Below are 18,610 nucleotides of genomic sequence, written 5' to 3'. Positions count from 1 at the left end.
ACTCTTTGGACTAGATTATGTCATGTTGCAGCCTTATATTAGAAGCCAAGCGCAGGACTAAGGTCTCAACCAAGGCATGTGCTTCTGTGTTTTCATTCACACCTGCAGGGACAAACCTTTCAGTTACCTTCTTTACCTGGTCTTGTGACCAGGAGATGCAACAACAGGATAGCTTGGCCCATCATACTGTCCTTCTTGCTAACTTCCAGTGTGAAAACCTAAAAAGGGAGTAGCATCTGTGTCAGGCATTTGACTAGGCCCCATTTGTCCACATCCACGCTCATAGCTTTCCCAACTGCATCCCCTCGTCTTTGAATGACATAGTCATTGATCTGTTTGTATTGCTCACACAGACGTTGCTGCATGTAAAAGGTGGAGTTCCAACGTGTTGGCACCTCATGTATCAGGGCTTTAACTGGTGCTCTATTATTATGCTGAATAATCTGCAGCTGCTTCTGGGCTTTAAAAGAATAGCTGAAATGAGTGCAGATTCTTCTGCAGGTGGTCAGTATGTTTCTGACTATGTCTTCCTTTTTGAGGAAGTCTTGCACCACCAGGTTGATGCAATGGGCCAAACTCAGGGCCCTGGAATAGCTTCCATCTGACATGGCCTTGACTATGTTACTGCCTTTGTCCATTGCAACAAATCCAATTCTAAAACCTCTGGGTTGCAGCCATTCATACAGCTTGCTGTTAAATTCCTTCAAGATGTTTACAGCTGTATGTGATTTCTGCATTGTGAACATGGCCACTGTTGCATGCCGCTGAACGCTCTTAAAACTTTCTTCAGGGCCATGACCTGAAGATATCTGCAAAAGAGATCCAGTCTGCAGTGATACATATATGTCAGTCGCCTGAAAATTGGTCCACATGTCTGTTGTCAGGTGGATGGTATGAACAACACTTTGCTGCAAAGCCTGTCCAACCAACTGCAGCACATCGCGATGCCATGCTGGAACAGCCACTCTGGCAAAATAGGCCCTATTTGGTACCTTTCAATTTGGGCATAGGGCTGCCACAAATTCTAAGAATTCCACTCCTTCCACAAAAGAAACAGGAAGGAGGTCCAGCGCTAACATTTTTGCCAGCTTTCCGTCGTACAAATGTGCAGTTGGGTGGTTTTGCTTGTATGGCCCCTCCTGCCTGAACATGCCAGTAATAGTAGCCTGGATTTTTTTCTTTTCTTGGGGAACTGATACAGACATCTTTTGAGAAGTAGATGCCAGTTATAAACTCAATGTGTGTCGTGGTGGTGGGACAATCACTGTATGCCGCTGTGTCTCCATCATCTCACTCTGAGTCTTCTTGTGCCATTGTGAAGTCACTGAGGTGGGTGAATCTGCTGGCACACTGCTGGGGAAAGGTTTGCTTTGCTTGAAGATATCACCCTCTTCTTCCTCATCATCACCTTCCCGTATGAGTGGACTTGTAGCTGATGCTCCCCGGCTTTTCCCACCAACACGACCATATTCAGCAATTTGTTAAAGGTTCCCCTCCCACTTGATTGTGAGGTGTTTTTTTCATAAGTCTTCGGGCCTCCAGTACCATATTGTGTACCAGGCTTACATCAACAAATATTTGTGTGGCAAATGGTGCATACTGCAATGTGATCCCCCTCTTTGCTAACTGTAAAAAAGTCCCAAACTGGGGAGGAGTACTTTTTTACTGGTCCACTGCCAAGGCCTGAAGAAGAACTAGAGGTAGGTGGGCATGTCGTTGATTGCCTCTCTGCTTCTCCTGAGTCAGGGGTTGGTGCAGGTCTCAGCTGGGGCTCTGCAAATATGGGAGCTGATGGCAGTGCTACCTGTGCCACATCTCTCAGAACTGGTTGAATAGCAATGTCAGATTCCTTTGTGTCACCTTCCATAATAACTACCTCGTCATCCTCCTCTTCATCCCCTTCCATAAGTCTAAGTCTTTCAAGAACTTTTCTTTTCCCTTGCCTCTCCTGTTGTCTCCTGGTCTCTGTTGGGTCCATTCCATGTCCCTATTATCATCATCAGAAGTGGTGCTTGGAGAAGAGGGTGCAGTAGTACCCTTCCTTTTTCTTGCTGGAGATCTGGGAGCCAATGATTCTAAAAGAGGAGGTTCAACTTCTTTTTCAGAAGGAAACTCAACCTCCGATTCTGCTCCAACATCAGACAAATGTACTATTACTGGCTGCGGCTGCTGCTCACTTTGCTGTGTTTCCCGAAATGATTGTGTACTACTTTGCGAAAGGGACAAATCCAATTCAACATCACTACTCGTCGGCGTCGGCATGATTGCACTGGCTGCCTCACTGATAGACATGGTCCTGGGCTTAGGTTGGGTGAGGGGGGCTATTGATTGAGGAGTGCTGTTCTCAGCTTGCTCGCCGGAGGCCGGTGCGGCAGGCACAACTTTCCTGAAAAAGGTTGGGGTCCGCACGCCAGTGGTGGAAATCTGCTTCTTCTGCCCCCCAATAGCCTCTTTCTTGGCAGCACCTTTCTAGGGAACATCTTGAAGCTGTCAGTTGGCAGTGGCACTTAGCTTCACAACAAGATGAAGAGATGACCGTTTGCGTAGTCAGTCATGAATCACATTGTGCACAGGCCTTCTGTCTGGCAGTACTATGGGTGATGTCGCTTCTCTTTTGCACCTAAAAGCAAACAAGCAAGAAAAACATCAGTGAAATGTGGCATTGTTGCACTTCAATTAGTAGTACAAACCAACAATATTATGTAGTGTGGTGACTTAGCAATAATACAGTCTAACTATCCATTTGTAAATCCACACCAACAAACTTTCATTGAGTGCAATACACTCAGAAAGAGCAACAACATACAGATGTAACTTTTTGCCTTATGTGCATCACTTTGGGATGTGGCACTCAGGTGACAATGAAATAATCCTTAGACAATTATTGCTCTGTGCAGGAACCTATTTCAGTCATGTGGTTGATGCCAGATGTTAGGAAAATGGAAAAATTGAATAACAAAAAAAAACTATATAATAAAAAAATTAAATTAAAAATAAAACTAAAACATTGTAAAATTTAAACAACTACAATTCTAAAAATGTAAATGAAAAAAGTAAAGATAAGTGAAAAATAAATATCTGCAAGCATATTAATTTATTAAACTGCTATCATTGTCAACCATCCATGCAATCCTATGGCAAAGGCTGGCTGGATACACAAAATGGCTGCCAGCCAGGGCAACATGGTCATCAACAACAACTAACACTGAGCAAGGAGGCATGGTCACAATTTCAGAGAAGACATGCAGGTCTATGGCAAAAGCACACTGAGTAGCTACACAAAAGGGCTGCAAGCCACATGGTCAGAGAACAACAACAACCAGCAAACAAGCATGGCCACAAACAAATAAGACATGCAGACCTAAAGGGAAAGTACACTGGCTGGCTACACAAAATGGCCGTCAGCCTTATGGTGAGAGATCAACAACAACCAGCAAGGAGGCATGGTCACAAACGGAGAAGATGTGCAGACCGCAAAAGCACACTGGCTAGCTACACAAAATGGCCGTCAGCCACATGGTCAGAACAGCAACCAGTAATGAGGCATGGTCACAAACCGAGAAGACATGCAGGCCTATCGCAAAAGCACAACTAGCTGGTTACACAAAATGGCCACCAGACAAATGGTCACAAAAACCAGCAAGAAGGCATGGCCACAAACAAGGAAGACATGCAGGTCTATGGGAAAAGCACACTGACTGGCTACACAAAATGGCCGCCAGCCACATGGTCACAACAATAAGCAGGAGGCCTGGATAACAAAGAACACATGCAGGTCTAGGGTGGACACATTATACAAAATGGCCCCTGGCCACATGGCATAATGAACAACAAAGGCAAATGGTGGCCAATGGCAAACACACATACACAAACACTCTGGCCAGGCAAAACAGTACATGGTAACACCAATAACATAGCATTAATTCAGCAATGCCAGAAATGAAAATTAACAGGGCTAAAAATGTTTACAACACACAGCAATCAATCAATGAATCAATCAAGGAGCATTTATAAAGAGCATAGCTACCTCCAACGAGATGTCCTCCAAAGCCATTACCCCACCTATACACTGTTTGCAGGGGGGAAAAAGTGAAATACCACTAAAAAAACATATTTTGTATTTTAATCCAATGCCATCCATGACCTAAACGATATTTCAATTTAACAGACACCACAGAAACAGTTGTTTCATGCACCCATGAATAGTACAGGGCCTACTGGCAGGAAGGCCCATTGGCAGATTAGGCCAGAAAGTGAATTAAATCAATATTGCAAATTTATTTAAAAAATGGGGAGAAAATGTAGTCAACTGTGCAACATTTTTCCTTCACAAAAGAAGAAAAATCAAATGCAAAAAAATAACTAGACCCCTACTAAAACTGCAGGCCACTCACCACAATAAATTTAAAATATAAAAGTACAAATACATCCACAATAAATTTAAAATATAAAAGTACAAATAAATCCAGGTGCATGCCCCCAGTCAAACACACATATCCTTATACACAAGTCTTCCAACTTACTTGTGATATCTCTATAAACAAAGTCCTATATGCAGCATATAAGGAGACAAGGAGAGTGATCATTAGAGCTCCAAATTCCAATGAAAAGTGACCAGGAGAGGGGCAAAGCACTGGGAAGAGCCTGTTGGTCAAGAGCAGGAAGTTAGAGTCTCAAAAATGGCTTCTTGCACAAAAAAACAACTCCAATGGCCAGTTTGAGAAGAAAATACACTCCAAATGCCTCTCAGCTGCATTCTGAAGCAGAAAAGCTGCTTGACTGCTCCGTTTGCGATCGGCACTAAGGATGCTAGATTGGTGCCGCCGCGGCCAGAAGCCGTGTAAGTGAGCACGAAGTCTCGGAGGAGCCAGCTAGCAGTGTGAGAAGTCTCGAGTGCGCTCGCACGCGACCAGAGAGTCTTACTGCTCGCGTTTGAGAGCCCCAAAAAATGTGAGTGCGCAAAGGGAAAAAGATCTCAGTAATTCCACATTCCTCTGCAGAGCACGGCATGCCTGAATTACGCAATCTCAATGGGTGCAGCGGAGTTCGCCGCCCAGGTTTACTCTATTTCTGGGTTTGCTGCTCTCGCATAATTGGAAAGGTATGAATTTCTTTTCCAAGTAGTGGAAGTCTGAACATGGGTTCTGTGAATCTTGTAGTTTTTTAAAAGTTGTCTTTGGTTAGGAGAGCAATTGCTTTTTATTGTTTTAAAGTAGGAGATTCCTATGTACAACTTTAAACATACACCCAAGGGGGTAGATTACAATATTTCCACGTTTTAAGTTTTCTATGATTTGCGGTACCAGGGCTGTGGTGGAGCTGCCGGTACTTGTAGACCATTGGAGAGGTTTGATTGGTTCATGAGAATGTACAGCTACATATTCAGATAGTCTTTGACCTTTCTGCACATATCAATACACTCCTTGCCATAGAAGAGTTCTACAGGAAAGGTGACTATCTAGTTTATTTGTTGTGCTTTCCTATTTTTGGGGACGCAAAAGTGTTTGCTCGTTAACAAAGTTTATGGACAGCAATAACAGGAAAGGGGAGGTCCAGAGAAACATGCTCAGGAGAGCAACGAAGAACAGGAAGAAATCTACATCGAAGATTTAAGATCCTCACTGAGTCCTAATGCCTTGTAATTACACCAATTCAATGCAAAAAAGAGGGAGATGGACAAAGAGGAGGCAACTACATCTGCTTTGGCATTACAGCACAGCATCTCTCCTGGCGAGAAATTGCCACAAGATGTCCTTAACCAGGAGCAATATGATATTGATCCCTGTTTTGCCAAATTTGGCTTGCACTGCTTGGTGTGCTGTAAAGCCATCTCTCAATGTGGAGGGGAAAGTGGGGGAACACAAAAAATCCCAAGATTCACCAGAAGACCTGCAAGAAATATTTCTCCCTGGTTTCTAACTCACTATTAAAGTTGCATTTTTGTTTTGGTTTCTGCAAAAAAAAGAAAAAAAAATACTAAAAATGTTTTCATAAAAAGTAAAAAAAAAAGGTTCTTTTCAGAACTAACATTATTGGTTTAAGAAAAGAACTAATTGATGTTGTTTGTTTTCTTTGTCAGTAAATCCACGAGACTCAGTGCAGGTGACGTAGGTGAGGGACTGGTGAGAGAAATAGTTTGTGAAAGAGTAACTGGCAGAGTGTTTGAAAGTTAGGAGGTGAGCAGTGGGGGTTACAACCAGCTAAACATAGGTGGTCAAACTCTGCTGCGCACTGCCTTTGGGTTGTATGCAGAACGGGTTGTTCTCAGGACCTTGCCTCTTGACAGATCCTACACCAAGCCCAACGTACACCGATTGTCCAATCTGCAGAGGGCTGTTTGTAGAGGGGGATACCCAAGGAGCTTGGCCTCCAGCCAGTCCCTGAATTCAATCTGCTGCAGGCAGGCAACCCTCACTGAGCACGGCCTAAGAAAATGAAGGTTTGCCCAAATCCCCCTACAGAACCTGGGCTCTGAAGAGAATGATACATCATGGGTTCTCTGTCAGAAAAAAATAAACCTGTGGTAATAATCCACAGTAATGGAAATATATTATTATTAGAAGTGAAACTCAATTTGCTCACAACGATTACTTATCTCAATGTATAAAAGAACCCCCTAAGTGTTTAACTCCCAATATGAAAGAGTGATCATACAATATTTATTACACTTACATTCATAAGATACATCAAATTCATTAACTTTGCGTCTTGAAGAACAAATATAGTCCTTGTGTAGTATGATTAAAACTGAAGGGTGTCAACCAGGCGCAACCCATCCTTAAGATCAGGGGTACCCCGCCCCTCCCCACCTTTTTGCAGACATGAAGAGTGACTTTCAGCCTGAGCAAAGGCTAGCCTGACAGACACTCTTTATGTTCAGGTCAGGAAGCGATGAGCTAAATGCACAGAGTGGGGTCAGCAACTCTCACTGACCCATCCCACTCTGTGACAAGCAAGGGACTGCCCCCTCCTCTTGTCAGCCAATGAGAGAAAGCAGCAGTCCCACCCCTACAGGAACCACCAATTCGTCCATCCCACCTACCAAGATCACCACTGTGTCCTTGTACGTTTTTCTTTTCTTAATATTTTGTGCGTGTGTGTAGGTATGAATGTATGTGTAGTAGTGTGTGCGTGCTGTGAATGGGTGTGTGCATGTGTATGTGAATGGTGGATGTAGGCGTGCATGCTTATGAATGTATGGGTATGAGTGAGTGTGCATGTAGAAGAGTGTGTGTGTGTGTCCCACCTTCCTCCCCTGCCTGATCAAATTACCGACTGCCACTGGTATCAACTTAAATTAATTTCCCACCATACGCCTTAAGGTAGTTCATCAAATAAATGCAAGGATACTCACAGTCATTAATTTCTCCTTTGCAGTGTTCCATAATTTTATTAATTGGTCAGTACAGTGATCTCTTCTTAAAAGTTTGACGTGTTTTGGTGGAATCATGTAGGCCTTATCAGGGCACTACAAAGTTGTATGTAACCATTGCTAAAAATAAAACAAATAAACTGTACTATAATGATTTTCCAACCATATATGCTTCTATAGCCACTAGGACCACATCCAGTATCTGTAACAAGTAATGCAGCATGAACGGAATGCTGAAAATGCAAACATTCTCCTCCAGTCAAAAGATCTGGGTTAAATCCATCGTTCTCTTGCCCACTACGCCACCCCAGTTTGAACCCAGCCATATGCAAATCAGTCTTGACCCTGTGCCCCATGGGAACAGTCCAGACCGAACTGCCAGGCGAGGTCCTCCCTGGACCAGGAACAAGCACCCTGGGACCGGTTTCAGGGTATGTCACCCTTCTTCAGCCAGGCTAGCTTGAATCCAGTGGCGCAGTGAGGAAGGGACCCACGTCCGGGCATACCCATCCCACTGCAAAATAACGATGGAATTAGGCCCAGATCTCTGTACTGGGGTGAATGTATGACATTGTTCTGCATTCTGTCCATCAATTGTTCTTTTTGCATTTGTCACCCCGAGTGGGACGGGTTTGCCCAGACGTGGGTCCCGTGCTCTCAAGGCCACTGGAGTCAAGCTTTCCTGGCTGATGAGGGCTGAAAGCCCGAAACCGGTCCTAGGATACTTGTTTCCAGTCCAGGGAGGACCTGGCCTGGCAGTTCGGGCTGGACTATTCCCATTGGGCGCAGGGTCAATACTGATTTGCATATGGCTGAGTCCAAACTGGAATGGCATGGTGAGCAAAAAACCGATGGATTTAGGCCCAGATCTCTGTACTGGGGTGAATGTATGACATTGTTCTGCATTCTGTTCATCAATTGTTCTTTTTGCATTTGTCACCCCGAGTGGGACGGTTATGCCCAGACGTGGGTCCCGTGCTCTCCATGCCACTGGAGTCAAGCTATCCTGGCTGATGAGGGCTGAGAGCCAGAAACCGGTCCTAGGATGCTTGTTTCCAGTCCAGGGAGGACCTGGCCTGGAAGTTCGGGCTGGACTGTTCCCATTGGGCGCAGGGTCAAGACTGATTTGCATATGGCTGGGTCCAAACTGGAATGGCATGGTGAGCAAAAAAACGATGGATTTAGGTTCAGATCTCTGTACAGGGGTGAATGTATGAAATTGTTCTGCATTCTGTCCATCAATTGTTCTTTTTGGATTTGTCACCCCGAGTGGGATGGTTATGCCCAGACGTGGGTCCCGTGCTCTCCATGCCACTGGAGTCAAGCTATCCTGGCTGATGAGGGCTGAAAGCCAGAAACCGGTCCTAGGATGCTTGTTTCCAGTCCAGGGAGGACCTGTCCTGGCAGTTCGGGCTGGATTGTTCCCATTGGGCGCAGGGTCAAGACTGATTAGCATATGTCTGGGTACAAACTGGAATGGCATGGTGAGCAAAAAAACTATGGATTTAGGCCCAGATCTCTGTACTGGGGTGAATGTGTGACATTGTTCTGCATTCTGTCCATCAATTGTTCTCTTGCATTTGTCACCCCGAGTGGGACGGGTATGCCCAGACGTGGGTCCCATGCTCTCCATGCCACTGGAGTCAAGCTATCCTGGCTGATGAGGGATGAAAGCCCGAAACCGGTCCTAGGATGCTTGTTTCCAGTCCAGGGAGGACCTGGCCTGGCAGTTCAGGCTGGACTGTTCTCATTGGGCGCAGGGTCAAGACTGATTTGCATATGGCTGGGTTCAAACTGGAATGGCATGGTGAGCAAAAAAACAATGCATTTAGGCCTAGATCTCTGTACTGGGGTGAATGTATAACATTGTTCTAAATTCTGTCCATCAATTGTTCTTTTTGCATCTGTAACAAGTAAGCCACCAATTTTGTCACATGTATAATATATATATTTTTTCACAATAACTAGTCTGGAATACAGTTTACTACATAATGGCATTACATTATATTGTGATCATCAATCAATGACATGCATATATCTTGAACTCTCGGAGACCGTGGGGGTTACAGACTGGCCCTTAGTGGCAGTAATTAACCTGTTGAGGCCTAGATGTGCCCATATCAATGGAGTATAGTCAGGGCCACTGGAATTATGCGATTGTGCGGGGATTTTCACATAATTATAGATTTGCCGCATTTGCCACATAATCCATCATCTGCGGCATAAGCTGCAGATTTTAACAAAAAACCTATTTTAGTTCTAGCTCAAACAGTTCATAAGAATGCAGCAACACGTGTTGCTGTGTACTGAAAGGCCCTTCACAAAACTGAACTGTTAACCTCTTTGTTGCTTATTGCTATATTTGAGTATTAAACATGTACTAATTAGGTGCTACCAGTGCTCAGACAGTGTTACGAAGTTTAAAATTGAAGAAATAATGAAGGAATACAATTTAAAATGTGCCACATAATTTGCCTTTTTCTTGATGCATAATTTGCTCAACCCTGCCACATAATTTGACCCTCTCTTGCTGCATAATTCCAGTTGCCCAGAGTATAGTGGAGTAATAGCTCACAAAAGGACCGGAAGCCTAGGATAATAGCATTCCCCATCAGTAACTACATTGTTTCATCTGTATCATAAATATTACAGGCCAATTGTGAGTGATATCACCCTTATGGTAGACTGACTAACTTGTAAAATGTACTGGAGAACTTACCCAAAATTGATTCCAGCATCTGTCTTATGAAATTAACTTGCTCGAACAAGGAGTCAGTTGTAAACATCGTGATTAATGATAGCAAATGTTGGCAGTTTCAAAGAAGCAGCAAAATGCAATGAAATATGGCAGAGCAGAGCTGTCAGTATCACGCTCCATGGGCTATAAATAATGGTGAAATCAATTTGAGTGGCATCAAGCCTAAGACAAGGAACATTGTGCCTGGCTGGTCATGTGCTCACTGTGCCACTGGAACCTAGCTACACCTGACTGAAGAGCACCAATCACTGCAAAACCAGTTGTGAGTTTCTTGTGGTTTGGTACACTGAGGCAGTTCAGGCTGGACTGTTCCTGTTGGAGCAGGATTGAGACTGATTTGCATATGTCTGGGTGCAAACTGAGGTGGCATGTTGGGCAAAGGAATGATGGGTTGAAATGCTACACCGAGCTGCTGCCAGTCGTTAGACTTAATGCAAGCATGTCTCCCATCACCTCATGTGTGTTTGAGAGCAAACAAACAACATTGGTATTTAGTCTCCTGAACTGAACCAACATACTGTCTATGATGTACCTTTTAGAGTTGGGGAACATTCTTCACCTATGTGTGCTTGTAAATACAAATGGCTCGCTTCCAACATATATTGTGAAATAATATTCTAAAGTCCAACTCTACTAAGTGCAGGCCCACTGGAATTATATAATTGTGCGGCCGTTTTGTTTTTTGCAAAATTATAGATTTGCCACCTTTGCCACATAATCCATCATCTGCTGGATAATCTTTAGATTTTAACCAAACACAAATGTTTTCTAGCTCAAATTGTTCAAAAGTTACTAAAAACTCAGCGGCACGTGTTGCAGTGCAGTGGAAAGCCCTGTGCGAAAGTTAGCTAGTCTCCTTTATGCTGCTTATAGCTGTATTTGTATATTAGGCTGGTACTACTTTGGTGCAACTAATACCCAGACAGTGTTAACAAGTGTTAAAATGACAAAATAATGAAGTAATACTATTACAAAATGTGCTGCATTACGCTTCATAATTTGCTTTATATAGCCCCATAATTTAATCAACCCTGCTGCATAATTTGGCTCTCCACTGCTGCATGGTGCTAGTGGCCCTGACTAAGTGTAATGATATATGCATGCAAAAACTATACCTTCAACAATCTTAAATACAGTTCTGAATTATTTTAGATGGCACATCAATTAAGTGGTCTTTACAAGGAATGAGAGATAGTCACTCCACAGACAAGAGCATTATTTTAGTTCAATAAAGTGAATCATGAAGCAATAAAGCCTTTGAAAAAAGTCCATACAAACAATCAGGCCTTTACTCGAGAACAAAAGGATTTCCAAGGATGATTGTAGCACAATTAAGTCACATAAGGTTATTCACGGTAAGGGCCTAGACTAGAGCTCAACGATGACTACCACATTCTAGTTCATGTTTGTTCTAATTTCAAATTAGATCTTCATTACATGGGTGCCATTTTGGTTTGGGAAAGATACACCTAACACACAACATTTCAGTCTCCAGCGTAAAAGTATAAAATGTTACTTACATACTTCCATCTGCATTTGATATTAATGATATGAAATCAGTACTTAAGATGTAATATTCTGAATAGCTAACCATAAATGTATCTAATGCCTACGCTCATGCACCTTGATTGGTCCCTGTGATGAATCCTTGTCTATGCTGACCACAAGTGATGCATACTGTGTTCATTTTCCTGACTCCTGGTCTAATGTTGACCCTGGCATAATGGTGGCAATTCTTGTCACATTAGGGACATGGTATGAAGGTGTGCATATGTGGTACAATTCTGGCTCTGGTATAATGTAGTAATTCTTGACCTATTGTGGACATCAGTAGTAAGGGGTGGGGCATACCGCTTGCATAAAGCATGCCATGGCATGATGGCGATAATTACAGGCATATTGTAGACACCCATTCCATAATGGTGCTCACTCCTGAACTAATGATGGCCCTGATACAATGGTGAAAACGTACGGCTTGTTGAAGGTTCGTGCATGGTCCGTGGGTGTTGGGGGATTCCGAGGACTGCGGGCTGCAAACAGTGGTCCCCGGCAGAAGGGGAGGAGCCCAGGATGAGTACTTTGGTCTTGTCTGAGTTAAGCTTAAGACAGCTGTCCTTCATCCAGGTGGCGACTGCCTTCATCCTGTTGTCATAGTACCTCTTGGCGGCTGTGGGTTCATCTGTGAGGGAGAGAATCAGCTTGGTGTCATCGGGTAGAAGATGATATTGAGTCCGTGGCTTCTGACGATGTCTGCAAGCGGGGCCATGTAGATGTTAAAGAGGTTGGAGCTCAGGGAGGATCCCTGAGGCACTCTCTGAGGATCTCTGTTGGGTCTGAGTTGAAATTTGGCTGACGAAGGAGCGGATCCATTCTAGGACTTTGTCATGGATGCCTGCGTCGTAGAGTCTTGCACAGACGGTAATGGTGGGAGACAATGTCAAAGGCGACTGAGAGGTCCAGGAGGATGTGGGCAGCCTCGGTCGAGGAGGGTGTGTATGTCATCTGTAGTGGTGAGGAGAGCGGTCTCGATGCTGTGATTACTTTTGAAGCTCGTAGGGAGAGGTTCAGGATGTTGTTCATTTTAATGAACTCGGAGAGTTGGGCCTTGATGGCTTTTTTCAGTGACTTTGGCTGGGAAGGGGAGCAAAGAGATGGTCTGTAGTTCTTGAGGCCCGTCGGGTCGGCATGTTATATTCCATATAGGTACCTTATATAGCCACAGGTAAACATCACAACCTTTCACCTATATTCTTCCCTACATTACATACATACCGGTTCTTAGGCACTGACCTTTTACCTAGATACGACACTGCATTCAGAAGGTGGGTTTTTTCCTGGTTCGATACTCCTACATTATGCATGAGACTTCTTGGAAGCACAGCAGGACTCACAGCAGGACGAACATCTCCTGTATAATATCTATGTTAAAGTTCAAGCCCAATGTCATCCTTTAGGCCGACATAGTAACACAGCAAGTTAGGACCCCTGGGGAGACCTGTGGGTATATATTCATCATATCTTGCTTAGAGAGACAGAGGAGACGGTGACATCCCGGCTGACACACTGACCAGAGACACTGAGGTTCCTGCATGCAGATGCTCCAGTTAGCAGTGGTCTAACATCCCTCGTGAGGTGTCCAACTCGAGACTAGGACAGGGTCCCACATTCTCTAACTCTCAGGTAATGGGGTGGACTAGACCTTAGAGGGACTCTTGCAGTGGCGGCTAGTGGATTTTGAAAGTGGTGGGCGAAAAATGTTGCACCCTAATGCAATAAGCGAGCGAGCGCAGCGAGTGAGCCCGAACTGCAAAAGGAGGGTGCGGGTGTGAGATTTGTGAGGGGTGTGTATGTATGACGCTTTGTTGTGTGGTCTGTCTCTGAGGTAGGTTAGGTTGTGTGCTGGAACATGTGTGGGTTATGCATGGATTTCTGGTGTCTGTGCATGTGTGTGGTGCAAGTAGTGTGCATGGTATTTCTATGGGGCTGTGGCCGTCCGGGACTTTGTTTGAAGTGTTTATGTTGATGGGGTGCATTTGTCGAGTACAGGTGATGCGCGTGGTATGTGAGGTGCATGAGGTGTGTACAGAGGTTGTCTGTGGGGTGGTGAAAGTGGTGTGTGTTGTCTTTGTGTTTGCATTGGGTGATGCATGTGGTGCGGTTGTCAGAGGCATTTCATTTGCTTGATTGATGAACATACACAAGTGTCTAGTAATGAATACGCTACAACAACTGCACTATAGCATGACTGGCAGGGATGTGCCTTCAGTACCTCCATCCCACACAACCACCACCCCAAGAAACGCAGCACGTGAAGCCCAGGTGGAAACCAAAACTGCTCCAGCAGTGGAAATATGCAAGTGTGAGGGACCCTGTCAGTTTTTTTTTTATTATTGTGGCTATGGTGATTGGGAGGAGGGGAGAAACGGGAGGAGTATTCCTGAGCAGAATGACAGCAAGGCGCGTGCAGAGAGCTGATGTCGCTTTTGGGAAATGCTCTGATGGAATTCACGGTCCCCAAAGCATGCAGAGGGCGGAGCTATTCTGTGTAAAGCGGGTGCACGAGGGCAGCAGGCATGCACTTACTGCAGTAGGCGATGAGCAGGCTCGCCAGAATCATAATTGCCCAGAAAGTTGAAGACATGCTCGGCAGGGCGAATGCATTTTTGTGTTAACTGAAATATTACAGTTTCTATCAAGCTGCCTCCTCCCCACAACTTCCCATCCAAATCAGATTACACTACTTATCTTAATATTTCAAAACATAATTTTGGGTTTATCTTGGTAGTAGTTAAAATTTTGATAGAAAGTAGAAAGCATTACATTAACAGCATCAACGTGGCTTTCGCGATTGTACCGTAAGTGAAATATCTTGGAGTCCTGCCATTGCAACAGCTTAAAAGAGAATAAAAAGACAATTCTGACAGAGACCGACTACCCGGCTGCAAAGTTCGATTGGCATTTTGAACAAACTCTGCGTAGTCACATTCACAAACACAAAGGGAACAATAGTCTTGCCCAAGATAGGCAGTGTGGCTACTAGCACTCATAATGCATTCCTATTTTTAAAATAAATACCGATTGAGATAATGGTCGGCCAACAGATGAAGAGGGAAAGAAGTGGCGGCATGCAATGGGCTAGTGACGAATTCGGAGCAGGGGAAAGGAAGGGAGATGGTGGTGACAATAGGGCAGCAACTTTCCAGGAAGTAGGCATTTTATGAAAACATGGATGTATAGCAGAACATTAATTTAGGAACTGCTTACACCCGTCCAAAAGATGCGCCTCAGCTCTTAAACAGAAATAAATGCCGTTTTGTGTTTATGAGGAAGTTTAAGTGGAATTGTTTTAAGTAAAGCCAGATGCGATATCGCACGGTTTTAGAGGAATATTTTAGATTATTTGGAAGAAGGAATAATGGGAACTATTAGATTATTTGGAAGAAGGAATAATGGGAACTATGAGGCTGACCAGGTTACGGAATTGGGGTTTTAGGTGAAGCAGCAAACAATAACATGCATACAATGAACTGTGATTCGGATGAGCTGTGTGCATTAAAATCACTAGGCCGGCATGACGGGCGAGTAGGGGGAGAGGGGGTGGAAATAGGGTCATCCCGCGGGGGGGATGGTGGAGGCGGGAGGCGTTTGTTTAATTAAAAAATATAATAAAATAAAACTTAACTTACCGTCCTGCGCCGCTGCCACCTCAGCTTCTGGAATGGGTCAGATTCCCGACTCCCGCCGTCCACCGTCCTGCCTTTTCCAATTCCTCCAGGCAGCTCTCAACGTGACGTCATCAGCCAGTAAAGGCAGCCTCCCTCCCTCCCCTCCGCAAATCACAATGCTGCAATGGCAGCGTTGTGATTGGTGAGGCGCAGAGGAGCGCGCCCCACCTGGGCCATTTATGTATGCATAAAGAAAAAGGAAGAGTGGGTGGTCCTGCTCGAGAGGCAGTATTCAGGGCCGACCAAACAGTCAGTATGCACAACAGTGGGCAAGCCACTCCCCCCCTGCCCTCGAGCAGAACCCCCAACCAGGCACTTCTGCTTTCTCGCTGTGCGAGAAGGCAGAAACATAAAATGGTAGTTATTAACATTTATGTTTCTGCTTCTCGCACTGCGAGAAAGCAGTGGGGCAATGCCCCCACGCCCTCATGGGGGAGCTGCCACTAGATTCTTGGCATAACACCTACACAGATGCTAGGTACATTTAGGTACATCTAGTTAGGGAGACATCGTAGGAGTATGCATCATTATCATGTATTCTATGTACTTGTATATATTCATGATTTCTGCAAATTGGTAAAACTGTACCATCCCATTACTTTTGTAGTATTGCTAACCATATATCTCTGCTACTGTCTAATGGTTATTGCAGCTCATATATTCTACACCAGAATAACAACTGTTCAATAAATACTTATTGAAACGCCCAGACTGTTTATTCGGTGTATCTCTGAGACAAACTAAGTGAGCACGAGTGACTGAGCGAAAAGTAGTATATTGTTTCCACGATCCTGAGGGATCAGGGTTATCGTGTTCTGAGGTTGCCAGAAACTATTCTCTCCCCGATCAGAGGAGATTCTAGTGGCACTGTGAGCTAGCTAACACAAATAGGCTAACGTATCTGGTGGGGGTGCTCAGAACCAGTCTGCCACCAAACCCACAGTTTATGTTATCCGAAATGTGCAGATCCTGTATAGGTAATATAGGAATACGACGTGGCGCCCAACATAGGTTGGGTACTTATTTAACAGTAGAATCTGAGTAGTTGAGTCGTGCTATTCTCAGAGACCCCTACTCACAAAACATCAGAGACGTCTGGAGTGGGTGGGCACAAAAATTCCGCCACTGCTGAGTAGGCTAAAAAATCCTATTTATTAGGTGTTGGTTAATCAAGCTTGAAGGACACAGTGTTCCTAAAATTGTGCATAAAACCTTAACTTAGTTCCCTTGAACAAACTTCTTCTTTACAAAATGACTGAGGACAGAAATAACACAGTAGTAGATCTACACCTCTCAGGAGAAGAAGATGCAGACGCAATTCCGATTGCAGAAAAAAAATCAGACATACAATCACCCTGAAACAGTTGGAAAATGGTTTATCTTCTAGGGGTGGCTTAGTAGCTTTCGTGATTGAGGCACAAAAATCAAACAAAACAGAGGTATTTTATTTGTGGGTTACATTCCCGGCAGCAGATTCGAGAACAAAAACATTTCACTCTTACACAAAGGGAGATGCACCATTGGAATATGGTCCGTTCAAGGACATAGAGATTCCACTCATGTACCAGGAACATTTATACTAGTTTAAAGGCACCCTACCCCACATAAGAAGAAACTTAAGATTAGGCCTGCTCGGAGGAGAAGGGGCAACATGGCCAATATTAGCAGCCGACACACCACATCCTGACATTGACACAATGCCACAGGCATACTTACTCATACAACACAAGTATTTAATTAAAATCTATAGAAACTTGACACAATTCGTCATGAGGACATTCACTGTCCAATCAGCAACGAATGAAACTCAATCACAGGGTACAGCAACTAAAATCCCACCACACACATTACACGCGGTAATGGGCAAAATGCCATTCTGGGTAGCTCAGAAAATAGCTCAGCTCGAGGCAGTATTCCTAAATACTGCCCCGCATGAAAAACACGGAATGCTAACAATCTGCCTGCCCATGGGGATAACACCACAAGTAGAAGATTGTACCACTTGGGGTACAGTCTTTGCTGCCATATATCGACATTGCATTTATTGCCTTCCTTCCATTCTTTTGTAAAGCGCTCTGATATCCTTTGGGATCTTGTTTGCACTATATAAAACTTTATAAATAAATAAATAAATAAATGAATAAAATATATACCAGGACTCAGGGTATTCCTTCATTAGTGGTGGTACCAGACGAATTAAGACAAATACATAACGAGTACGAAGCAGAGCCTGCTCTGAACTTCGGAATGAAGTTACTAGGTAACTATTGCCAGGTATCAGCCATAATACTAGCTAATATCAAAGGGGAAGCAGCTTTAGTGGCTCTCTGCCAGTGTCTAAGGGAGTTCAGTCCTATAGATCCACAACACGAACTACCCAAAATAATTGAAAGTGCATATGCAGAATTAGGCAGACACAGTTTGGGTGGGAAAGCTTTAAAACCACAACTGATGGGCAGTCCTGAAAAGGACACTACCAAGCAGACACGTACTTCTTCTAAAAAGAAGTGGGATATTAAAAAACAACAAACCTTTAAAGGCAGATCTCCTCCACAGAAGCCCTCTGAAAAGAGGTACAACCTTAGAAATAGGGACAATATTAGGAAACCTGACAGGTATCAGGATACTGATACACATTCCTCTCGTTCCTTTCAGGGTTCATCGAAAAACTCAGAGAGGGAAGGACGGTCAGAGAGACAAGAAGAACGTACAAAGTCCAAAGACAAGCAGGACGCTCAAGATTATACTTCCAAAAATGAAGAAAAGCCTAAGCAAAAGCCACAGTTCAAAAAGAAGTTTACAGGTCTAAAGATCAGACATGTCCAGAATTCTAAGGACTCAACTACTGAATGGGGGATGGGCTCTGACGGTGCTAGACAGTGTGGCAGAAGTAACAATAGCTCACCGGAACCTGATGGAATTTCTGGTGATAACGGACTTGAATGATTATATCACGGTGGAAACACCTGATAACAGAGTGAGTGACCCACACAAAGTATACAAAATAACGCTCCAAATGGAGGGGGACAAAAGTAGGAAAGTTAGAGGTCTCTTTTGGGAGAACCTTACGTTTGGCTTTGAAATTTTGTTAGCTGAACAAGATTGTCCGCCAGCATTCATCATGGATTGTCCTAAAGGAGAAACAGTAATTCCACCAGCCTTCTCAGATCATATTCCCAGGCACTTGTAACATACATATTCGTGGGAGTGGACGGTAGCCCAGGCTCCAACATTATACAAAAACCATGTTGGATG

Source organism: Triturus cristatus, chromosome 6 (genome assembly GCF_964204655.1).
Source record: "Triturus cristatus chromosome 6, aTriCri1.1, whole genome shotgun sequence".
Classification (NCBI taxonomy): domain Eukaryota; kingdom Metazoa; phylum Chordata; class Amphibia; order Caudata; family Salamandridae; genus Triturus; species Triturus cristatus.
The sequence above is the reverse complement of the archived record's forward strand: the minus strand, read 5'-3'. Positions refer to the sequence as shown.